The following is a 10477-nucleotide window of genomic DNA, read 5'->3' on the forward strand; positions in this document are numbered from 1 at the left end:
GTTTCCTAATCCCATTCCAGGGATAGCAAACCCCAAACTGGTTCTCAACCAGTCAAGAGTGACCTAGAGATCTGCACCTAATGCAACTGAATTTGCACAATTAGGTAATTGAATATTAACCCACACACCCCCTGTGATGATTGTGGTTCTTTAGCATATCCTGTGTTGCATGATGTGGGGCGGGATCAAATTAGGGGCATGTCATCGAATGGGTGGACTTCTTAGATTGTAACTCAAACTCTGAGAGCCTATGAACATCCAAGAGGGAGGGGAAAGTTTCTGAAGACCATAAATTACCTGACTTTCAAGACTGATTTGTGCTTCACGCCTAGGTGAAGTACCCATACCTTGTAAGGTGTATCTTGCAAAGTTCCTGAATAAAATGTACAATTTCCACTCACTCTAGCAGGTTTTTCTTTTCATTCATTTATAACAGAAGCCAATAATCTATTTATCTTTATAGGAAGCACTACATAAATTTTAGGTATAATCAATAGTACTATCCTTTTCTTCTTCTAGATCACCCTTCTGCATAATTTTATTCTTAATGAATTTTCTGTATTTTATTTCAGATATGAGGTTTGCACCATGGATTCAAATATTTCTATTCTACTAATTATTTCTGTTATGTGTCTTATTGTATCCTTGAACAATTCAACAACATCCTGCTGTGGTTTCATGCTCTCTTGAAAATGCACAGGAACTGCAATCTCTTCAGGTATTGACTGATTTCCCTTTGTATTGCAATGTTTATTCAGGGATAATCTGATTCTAATTCTATTTCAAAGTCCATGAATTCAAATGTAGGAAACTTCTTTTGAGATTCATTCCAATAGATCAGGCTTAAAAAAAAAAAACAGGATAGCTTGTGACAGACTCTGCTATTTTGTTCTTGTCTTCAAGCCTCACTATCATATACCACTCATGGTAGATTTGTAAAATGTATAATTTGTTAGCAACAAAATCTTCTTATCTTGCATGCTATCTTTAAAGTTTCTTCTTTGCAACCAAATGAAAACTATATTTTTCAGATAGATGAAGGTATTAAGATATTTATAAGTATGTATATGTTTTATACTTTAGTGCTTTTAATCATTTATTTTCTACATTCTGGATGTGGCTTCCCCTTTCCTGGGGAAATCCTGTAGGGGGTTGATAGTTGCTGACAAAGATATTTATGCCCAAACATTCAAACTGATAGTACAGTTACATAAAGAACTCCTCACCAGTCATTTAAGCTATACTACATTTTCCTTGTTAAATCAATGTTGTTGTGTTGCCCTTTTAGCATCTTTGTTTCTTTCTGCAGTCTATTGTTTGAGAATGTCAGACATTTTCTTTCAACAGATTGCTAAGAATGATCTCTTTTTTTCTTCTTCAACACATGTATACATTTCCCCTTGTATTGTTTGAATTATTAATCTACATAATTCCTTTTCTCATATTGACTTTTACATAGAATTTGCCAAAAGTTGTATTTTGCCATTTTTAGAAGGTCCAAGCCAATGCAGAACTTATGACCCTTTGATTTTAAATCTTGAATGATCCTCTGAATAATAGAACTTATTTTCACTTTACTCAACATGTAGACTCCTCTTTTTTAACTCAGATAAAAAATGTTTGGGAAAGCATCTTTTATATAAGCTTTCTAAACCAACAAAAGTTGAGATTAATTTTTGATGTGCTATGATTCTTTTTAAAACCAAAAAAGCACCATTTTCAGAATCCAGTTCAGTGGAAGATAGTTACTGTTCAAAATGGATGCTTTTGTGCTAAGCCATATGTTAGATGTTAAATGGCATCATCTACATCACTGTAGAGTTTCAATAAACTCAACTTGATTTTTTTACTTCATAAATACTAGTTAAATTTATAGAGACATTTGAGATTTGCAGTGTTTCATATTTTAATAAATGGCTCATGAATACTTAGTCCAGAGTCATTAAAATGGCTTTTACTAAGAAGTCATAATAAAAGTGCCATCTTTTCTCAAGCGGAGAGGGGTGTCATTTCCTGAAAATGCTAAGTCTTAGATGCACTTTGAAAGTCCTTTCCCTTCATGCCAATTATTGATTGGGGTCACAATCTGATTGATACATTCCCCCCCAATATATTTTCCCCACCCTGCTCATTATACTAATGTGCAACAACAGCTACCTCCTTGAGCAGGTGCAAAGGACAATAGAACAGGTTCTTATTCGACCCCTGCAAAGTTATTTCTTTAATCATTTTTTCCCTTTTTCTAATTCTCTCTTCCCTGTAAACAGGTTGGCATCTCCTCAGTTTCCACAAAGACCAGACATCCTGGCTTCTGTAATGTATTATCCTCATAGATATCTATGAGACACTGGCAATACCCTTTCTCAAACTTGTGAAAGAAAAAAAAAACATGTTTCTTTCCCATAAATTTATTATTTCTTTTGACTATCTTCAATTTTTTCTGACACTATAGACTGGATTAGATTATATTATGAAGTATTATAATATTGATTTTATCCCTTCAATTCCTTCTATCACTGGAGAATATTCAGCATCTATAATTATTTTCTCAGCAGTTTGAACTATGTCTCTGTCCTAGCTTTTACTCTGTCTCTCGCCATCCTTATCTCATTTTCTCTTTCTGTCCCCTGCCCTTCTCTCCCTCCATCTCTCTCTCTCTCTCTCTCTCTCTCTCTCTCCACCCACTTTTTCTGGATTTTTCAAGCTCCCCCCCCCCCCAAAAGACTTTCCAAGAAGGGTGAAGGAAGGGTAGCATCTTTCCCTTTACTCAAGTATCATGGTACCTGAGTTGCTAATTTTTATTCATTTTTCTATCATATCTGATTATTCATGACCCCTTTTCTAAATCCTGCAAGATTATCTTTGAACTGTGTCTAGAAAGTTGGGGGGCAGAGACTTCTGATCCTTTCCTCTGTTAAAGCATTGGTAATCTTTTCCCCCTTAGCTATAAGCATGTTTAAATTTAATATATTAATTCCAATAATTCTCTATAAAATCACTCAAGCAAATAGTAAGTAGTTACCTAATACTTGTGAGATGTGGTAAAAGTATAGGGTATCCATGAATTCATACTTTATTTTTAAGCTTTAATAATTTAAATAGCTTGAAACTGCACTAAGATTTCAGGGACACTAAAATTATCAACTGGCTCTTGGAATCTGGTAACTTGCAGTCTAGTTAAGAAGATAAAACTAGGGGCATCCAGGTGGCACAGTAGATAGAACATTGACCCTGAAGTCAGAAGGAACAAAGTTCAAATGCAGCTCGTTTAATACTTAATTGTGTGACCATGAGCCAGTCACTTAATGCTGATGTCTTGCAAAAATAAAAAGAAGATAAAACAAAAAAAAACAAATTAATAATAGGGGGTTGGAGTGAAAAAAAAAAGTTGTGGTACAAAATAAAAGTGCACTAGAAAGAAAGACAAATTTCTATCTTAGTCTTCCCAGTCTGTACTAGTCCATTCTAAAAGTCTAAATTTACTTTTTTTAAAACTAAATGTACTTTATATTCTAAATTTACTTTTAGAACTGGAAAGGATCTTAGAGATCAAACTTCCACTGTTGCCTCAGCCTTGAATCACTCCCACTACTCTATACCTTCACTCCTCCATACATGTTGCTAAATGAAATGGAGAAAATCAAGCAAATATTCTGACTGTGTGCACTACAAGTTTATATTCCACAGCATCAATTGGGCCTCACTTGTCATGGGCAATCTTTATATACCTCTTTCAGTCATTCATTATTTCATTTTCCATAGATGCCCTTCCAAACTTTTTAATTCCTATTCAAATTTCTCTCCACTATCTCAGCTGAGCTCCTTTGTTTTATGGGAAAAAATAAATTGAAGTTATTAATCATGACTTCCTTCTTCTCCCCTTTTGCTCATCTTTTATCTTAGATGTCTTCTGTCACAATTTCTTCCTTCATTCTTTCCTCACATGATGAAATAGTCTTGCCAAGACTAACCACTGTACTTGTTCAATGATCTGACTATCCTGTTTTTCCAATAAATTGCCTGGTCCCTCTGACATCACTACTCTTTTACCTGTTTAATTGATTCAGACTACTGGATCATTTCCTAAAAACGTTCCCAAATCCCAAACAATCCTAACTTGATCATGTTATCTATGTTATAGTCCTTTTTTTGCCTTTGCAGCTAAACTCTTCAAAGAAGATATCTGCAATTAATGCCTCTACTTTCTTTTTTTTTTTTACTTTTTTTTAGGTTTTTGCAAGGCAAAAGGGGTTAAGTGGCTTGCCCAAGGCCACACAGCTAGGTAATTATTAAGTGTCTGAGACCAGATTTGAATCCAGGTACTCCTGACTCCAAGGCTGGTACTTTATCTAGTACGCCACCTAGCCACCCCAATGCCTCTACTTTCTCTCCCCTCATTATCCTCCCAATATCTTCCAATATGACTTCTGATTTTATTATTTCCCTGAAACTTCTCCCTTCAAAGGTATTAATAATCTCTTAGTTGCCAAATCCAGTAGCCTTTTCACTATCTTTTTTCTTCTTGAGCTCTCTTGACACTGCTGATCACTTTGTCCTCCTTAACCTCCTTTAGGGTTTTGGGACATCATGTTCTCCTCCTACCTTCTCTGTCTCTTTTGCTGGATATATTCCCAGATCACGTCCTCTAATCATAGGTGTCTCACTAGGTTCTGTTCTGGATCCTCTTTTTTTTAATCTCCTGCTTTACCACTTCATTTGATGCATCTTTGTATTGAATTACCATTACATAATGATGATTCTCAAACCTACATTTCCATTTGCCCTAATATCTCTACTGACCTCTAATCTCATATCTCCAAATGCCTTTCAGACATATTAAACTAAATGTCCAGTAGACATATTAAATGCTACATGTTCAAAATGGAACTCCTTATCTTTCTCTCTAAAGCATCCCACTCCTCCTTTTCCTATGCTGTAGAGGGAAACACCATTTTCCTGTTCTCGCAGGCTCAAAACCCAAGAGTCATCCTAGAGTTCTTACTATCTTTAACCACCATCTCCAATCTGTTGCCAAGACTTATTCACTTCACTTTTACAATATCTCTTGAATCTATCTCCTTTTCTCCTCTGTTCCTTCCACCCCTCTAGTGCAAGCCCTCACCACTTTATAATCCAGACATTACAACAGCCTACAAAGGGGACTGCCTGCCTCAGTTCTCATCCAGTTCACATTTCTTCTCTAGTTGATCTATAAAACAGTTTTTCAGGACTAATCATGTTACTCCTCTATTCAATACACTTCAGTGGTTCCCTATTGCCTCCAGGATCAAATATACTCTGGCATTCAAGCTCCTTCATGACCTAGACCCTGCCTTCTCTTTCAGTCTACTTCTTATTTCTTCCTCCCCTGTATCTATAAATCTGATTTGCAGTCATTGACCTCACAGCTGTGCTATGAACTAGACACTCCATCTTTTGTCTAGGCTTTTTCTTTGACTGTTCCCCATGCCTAGAATACTCTTTCTATCAGTTTCAATTACTGACCTCCCTCATTTCAAAACCCAACTAAAATTCCACCTTCTACAAGCATTTTTCAAACTCTCTGATCTCCAGTGCTTTCCCTCTTTTATAATTTTTATATAACTTGCTTTGTTTGCACATTGACTCTCCCATTAGATTGTGCTCTCTTAGGACAATGATTAACTTTTGCCTATTTTTAGATCCAGTACTTAGCACTGCGCCTGCACATAATAGAAGCTTAATAAATATTTATTAATTGATTGACTATTGGGATTTTATAGGAGAAGAAAATCAACAGCAGAGTCAAATACAATAGAAAGGTCAGGAAGAATGTGACTTATGGAAATACCACCAGATTTAGCAGTTAGGGTTTTATTTAGAACTTTGAGGTGGGTACTTCCAGCCCTGTGAGAATGTTAGAAGCTAGACTGCAATGAGTTGAACAAAGAATAATTAAAGAGGAGACAAAAATTGACAGCTTTTCTTGTGCTGTTTATGAGAAATGGAGTACTTATAACAGTGTTTTATGTGTTTGTGACAGTTGTGAGGAAAGTGTAATATAAAATCTAAAATTTTGTATAAACAAGCTCTAATAATATCAACCCAAAGAGATCCTATTGCATAGTGGTAGAAAGTTGACCTCAGAAGAACTGGGTTTAAGTCATGTTTCAAACATATATGGACCATATGGTACTGGATAAGTCACTTTATGTCCAAATGTCACAGGCAACTTACCAAAACTATTAAGTTTCAGACAATGTAGATCTGCATTGATTGTGGAAAGTCTTCAATGATAGCTCCCTACCTTACTGAAATCATACCCCCAAGAAAGTAAGTTGAATTTATCATTTCTCTGGATGCAGATAGCATCTAGAAAGAATTTAAATAGATGCATAAAATGATTTTATATATATTTTATGTATTATTATATGTATTATTCATATATTTGCACATTATTTTTACTATTTTTATAATTTTGCATATTGTATATAGAGAGAGGGTTGTATATATATAATATGTGTGTGTATATATACATATACACACACACACACACATAATTATATCTAATGGTAACCATTTGTAAGGTGGTAGAGGGAGGAGGAAAAGACACATAATGACTCTATTATATATTTAAAAGGAATAGCATATAATAGATCTGCAGTTTCATATGTAATCATCCTTTTTTATTCTCCTAAGCTATGGAAATTTTTGATTTATTTCCTAAATTAAAAATTTAATAAAGAAAGTCAATTGTATTGCTCTAAATGGCCATCCTGTACAAAACTCCTGAATAGCTTTTTTCTCTTCTAACAAAGAAGACAAAGTTCTGAAGCATCAAGAGTCAGAGATTCTGATATACGTACATACATACATATATAAATCTATATACTCATAAAAATAAGATAAATATATAATACACACATAGCCTTCCTCTTATACTTTTATTATAGTAGTCACTTCATTTTTTAGGCTCTACATGTTTTTAATATGTAAAGATGAGGTGCTCAAGACTTGTGTCTTTTTTTCTCAAATGACTCTGCTGTGCATGCATAAGGCTAGGCAGTTTTCTTCTGATATGCCAATGAATTCTCTGAGAAATGATTCCCTTCATTCCTTTGGTGATGCTATCTGATATTTGATTGACTAGATCATTTCCACCTGCTTATCAGGTTTTGTTTATATTTCTAGACATTCAGATGAGAAAGGTTTCATTGTATCAGGTTCACTTTCAACTCAGTTTGCTTTTTTGTTTTACGGGGGTGTGGGTGAAAGGAGGGAGGTCTTAATGTCCTATAGTAGTTTCCAGAGCATCTGAAGGATTGAGTCTGTATTTTTCAAATTGCAACAAATATAATGTTACTTTGAATCTCAGTTTTATATAGGAAGGATATTTGCAACCCTAAATTTTGTTGCCTTCATTTTCACATATAGTTTTAAGAAAATAATTTGCTACATTTATATCTGAAATTCAGCTCTCCTTACTTGATGACTAATGTTGAAACTCTTGGCTGCTCCTTATATTTTTATTATTAATGATCATATAACTTTACCAAGAGTCAGTGTGGCATCATGGATAAATTACTGGATTTGGAGTCAGACTGAATAGCTATGTGACCATAAACAAGTCTCTTAACCACTCAATTCCTGTTTTTTCATCTGTTAATAAAAGAGGGGAGGGGTACAGAGATGTGCTATAGCATAGTAATTTTCAATTAAAAATATACTATTAGAAGAGCTGCAAAAATTATTCTAAAAATGTGTCCTTCACTCAGCTGTTATTAGGATCAAATATAATAATACAGAGTGTCTCAAAATGTTTAGTGCAGTTTTAAAATTAGGTTTCAAAGTGCACTAAGATTTTTGAGATGCCCAGAACACTTTAAAAGCACCATATGCATATGCATTGCTATTATTATTGAGTACCTCCTATGTGGCTTACTTTGTGATTAGTGCTGCCTTGGGGACAACTACAAAAGCCTAATACCTAAAAAACTCTAAATGGAAAGTTACCAAGGAAGGAAAAGAAGACATATTTTCCTTGTTTCTATCAAGGTTTCTCTGAAACCTTCCCTGGAATTACTATCAGATGGTCTCTCCTGGCTCAACTGAAGTGCCAGACCTCCTTCCCAGACTTTCCATTTTAATTCCTTTTTCAATCTGGGATTCACAATACAAATTTCCTTGAGAAGACAAAATAGCCAATATTGTTACCACTTATCACTATTTTCTCTGCTTCAATTTACTCATCTGGAAACTGGAGAAGATTCCACTAGTTGACGTCTGAGGACATTCATTTAGAAAATTTTTTTAACTCAAAAGTTGCAGTTAAGTCTATAAAGCAGTGAAATGTTCTCTAGTCTTTTACAAAATTCTACTTTTATTACATTATGTTAAATTATATTCCCATTATAGCTCCCATCTACATAGCCTTTTAAGGTTTGCAACATGTTTGAAACACATCATCACATTTAATATCTCAAAATACTCCCCACAAGACCTAGTAGAGTCTCTCAGATGATTCAGCAGTCACAAATGTTTATGGAATGAGTGAATGGATTTGACAGCACATAAAATAAATTAATGTAGGTATTAGTATTTAAAATGCACATTGTACATATTGAATTTGGGGTATATGAGAAGAGAAGGAAAATAGAGAGACATTCAAACTTGGGACTGAAATTGGCCTTGAGTTAATTTTTTTGTTTTCTTTCTTTTTGTTTGTTGCTTTTTTTAAAAATTGTACTGCACAATTCATTTCTCTTTGGAAATATTTTCATTTTCTTTAAAGACCAGCTTGCTTGGCAGATAAGGTAAGTAGTTTCATGTTGACACAGTTGTAAAAAATACTATTCTCAGGTGAAGTTTTTTTTTTTTGATATGTCCACACAACAGCAAAAGAAAATAAATTCATTTTCTTTTTTCTGTCTATTTCAGATACATGCAATGTTATACAGTCACAAAGGGCAACCAAGCAGAAAACTCCTCGAAAGTCAGTTCCATTTTACCCAAGAAATCCTTTTAGCTCCTGTTGACATGATTTTTCATGTTTTCTTTCTTAGGGTCACAGCTAATTTGTTTCCAAGAACCTTGACAATCTTTCTGTTACATCTTATCTTTAAGAATTTTAATGATATCATTAACTCTACCAACTTTGACACTTCATAGATACTTATTAAATGCTAATCGCTCACTAGTCCTACCAGGAAATACACTTAGGTTCTCATTTTTTCTCTTATTTTTGTCATTCTTTCTTCTAATCATAACTGCTATTAAGTCTGGATGTAAGCTGCAACTAGCAAATCCTTCACACACACACACACACATATTATATATATATATATATATATATATATATATATATATATATATAATTTCAATAAGAAAATTAATTTGTTATGAGAGAAATGAATATTAATACTTAATTATGAGGGAGATTCAGCTTTTTACCCCTGTTGTTCAAATCACAGTCTTTGAAGGACATTATAGACTTCCGCTAAAAATCTACCCACCTAGACTATCTTCTTTAGGTGAATTTCTGCCCATTGTGTTCTACTCAGGCTTAGGTAAAAATAAATTCTTTGATCAAATTGACTAAGATTGGGAGAAATTTGAAAGTAAATGACATTATTAAAATCATGTTCCTCAATGTCTCATTAGAATAGACCCACGTCTCATTATAATATTCATTCTTTCTCATTACTTGTTAATCAGAATTGATTACCACACTTGGACACACTCACTTTTCCAAGGGTGTATAAGTATTGAATAGGTTCCCTGACTGGTCTTTTCTATTTAAAAGTGTCATTGCCTCTTTTTATTATTAATATTCTAGCATTATTGATAAATATGATTAATTACCAGAAATTATGTTGCTCAAACTTTTCAAATGTCACAGTTAATATTTGAAAAGCAATATGAATAAAGAACCAGCCTCTAAGTCAAGACCTGCCTAAAGCTGATTTGAGGGAAATTGGATGACTTCTATTAACTAATACAGAAAAATGAGTAAAACCTAAAGGACAATTTATATCAGAACAACATTATAGGAAAAAAAACAAATTGAAAGGTTTTATGATTCTGATCAAGGCAATGATAAACCATGAGGCCAAAGAAATGAAGCTATAACATGCAACCTGCATCTTTCCAAAGAGGTGATCAATTTAAAATGTACAATAGAGCATATTTTTTTACCTTGACTAATCTGGGAGTTTGTTTTGCTGCACAATGCATAATTTTTCTGCCTGGGGTAGGGGTATTTTTGCTATTTTATTCAATTAGTGGGTCAGTGAAAAAAGGAAGACTATATGGAGTAATAATTTGAACATTTTTAAAGCTTTATAATAAAATTACTCTTTTTCATTTATATAATGTTGGTGAATTTTCCATTGCATCCTGATGACAATGTTGCCACTGAAAAAATGAATCATCAAATTTAAAATAAATGCTGAAAGTAAAAAAATCATTTAACAGAAATTTGCTAACCATAAGCATTGTA

The 10477-nt window shown here is 33.7% G+C and overlaps 1 long non-coding RNA gene across 1 annotated transcript; it reads left to right on the forward strand.

Moving 5' to 3' along the window:
* The first annotated feature begins 332 nt into the window (after window positions 1-332).
* LOC141511725 (uncharacterized) lies at window positions 333-9298 on the forward strand. Its single transcript, XR_012475378.1, has 3 exons — window positions 333-484; window positions 573-718; window positions 8917-9298. It is a non-coding gene; the product is annotated as an uncharacterized LOC141511725 (long non-coding RNA).
* The last annotated feature ends 1179 nt before the right edge of the window (window positions 9299-10477 follow it).

This window comes from Macrotis lagotis, chromosome 2 (genome assembly GCF_037893015.1).
Source record: "Macrotis lagotis isolate mMagLag1 chromosome 2, bilby.v1.9.chrom.fasta, whole genome shotgun sequence".
In the NCBI taxonomy this organism is placed as follows: domain Eukaryota; kingdom Metazoa; phylum Chordata; class Mammalia; order Peramelemorphia; family Peramelidae; genus Macrotis; species Macrotis lagotis.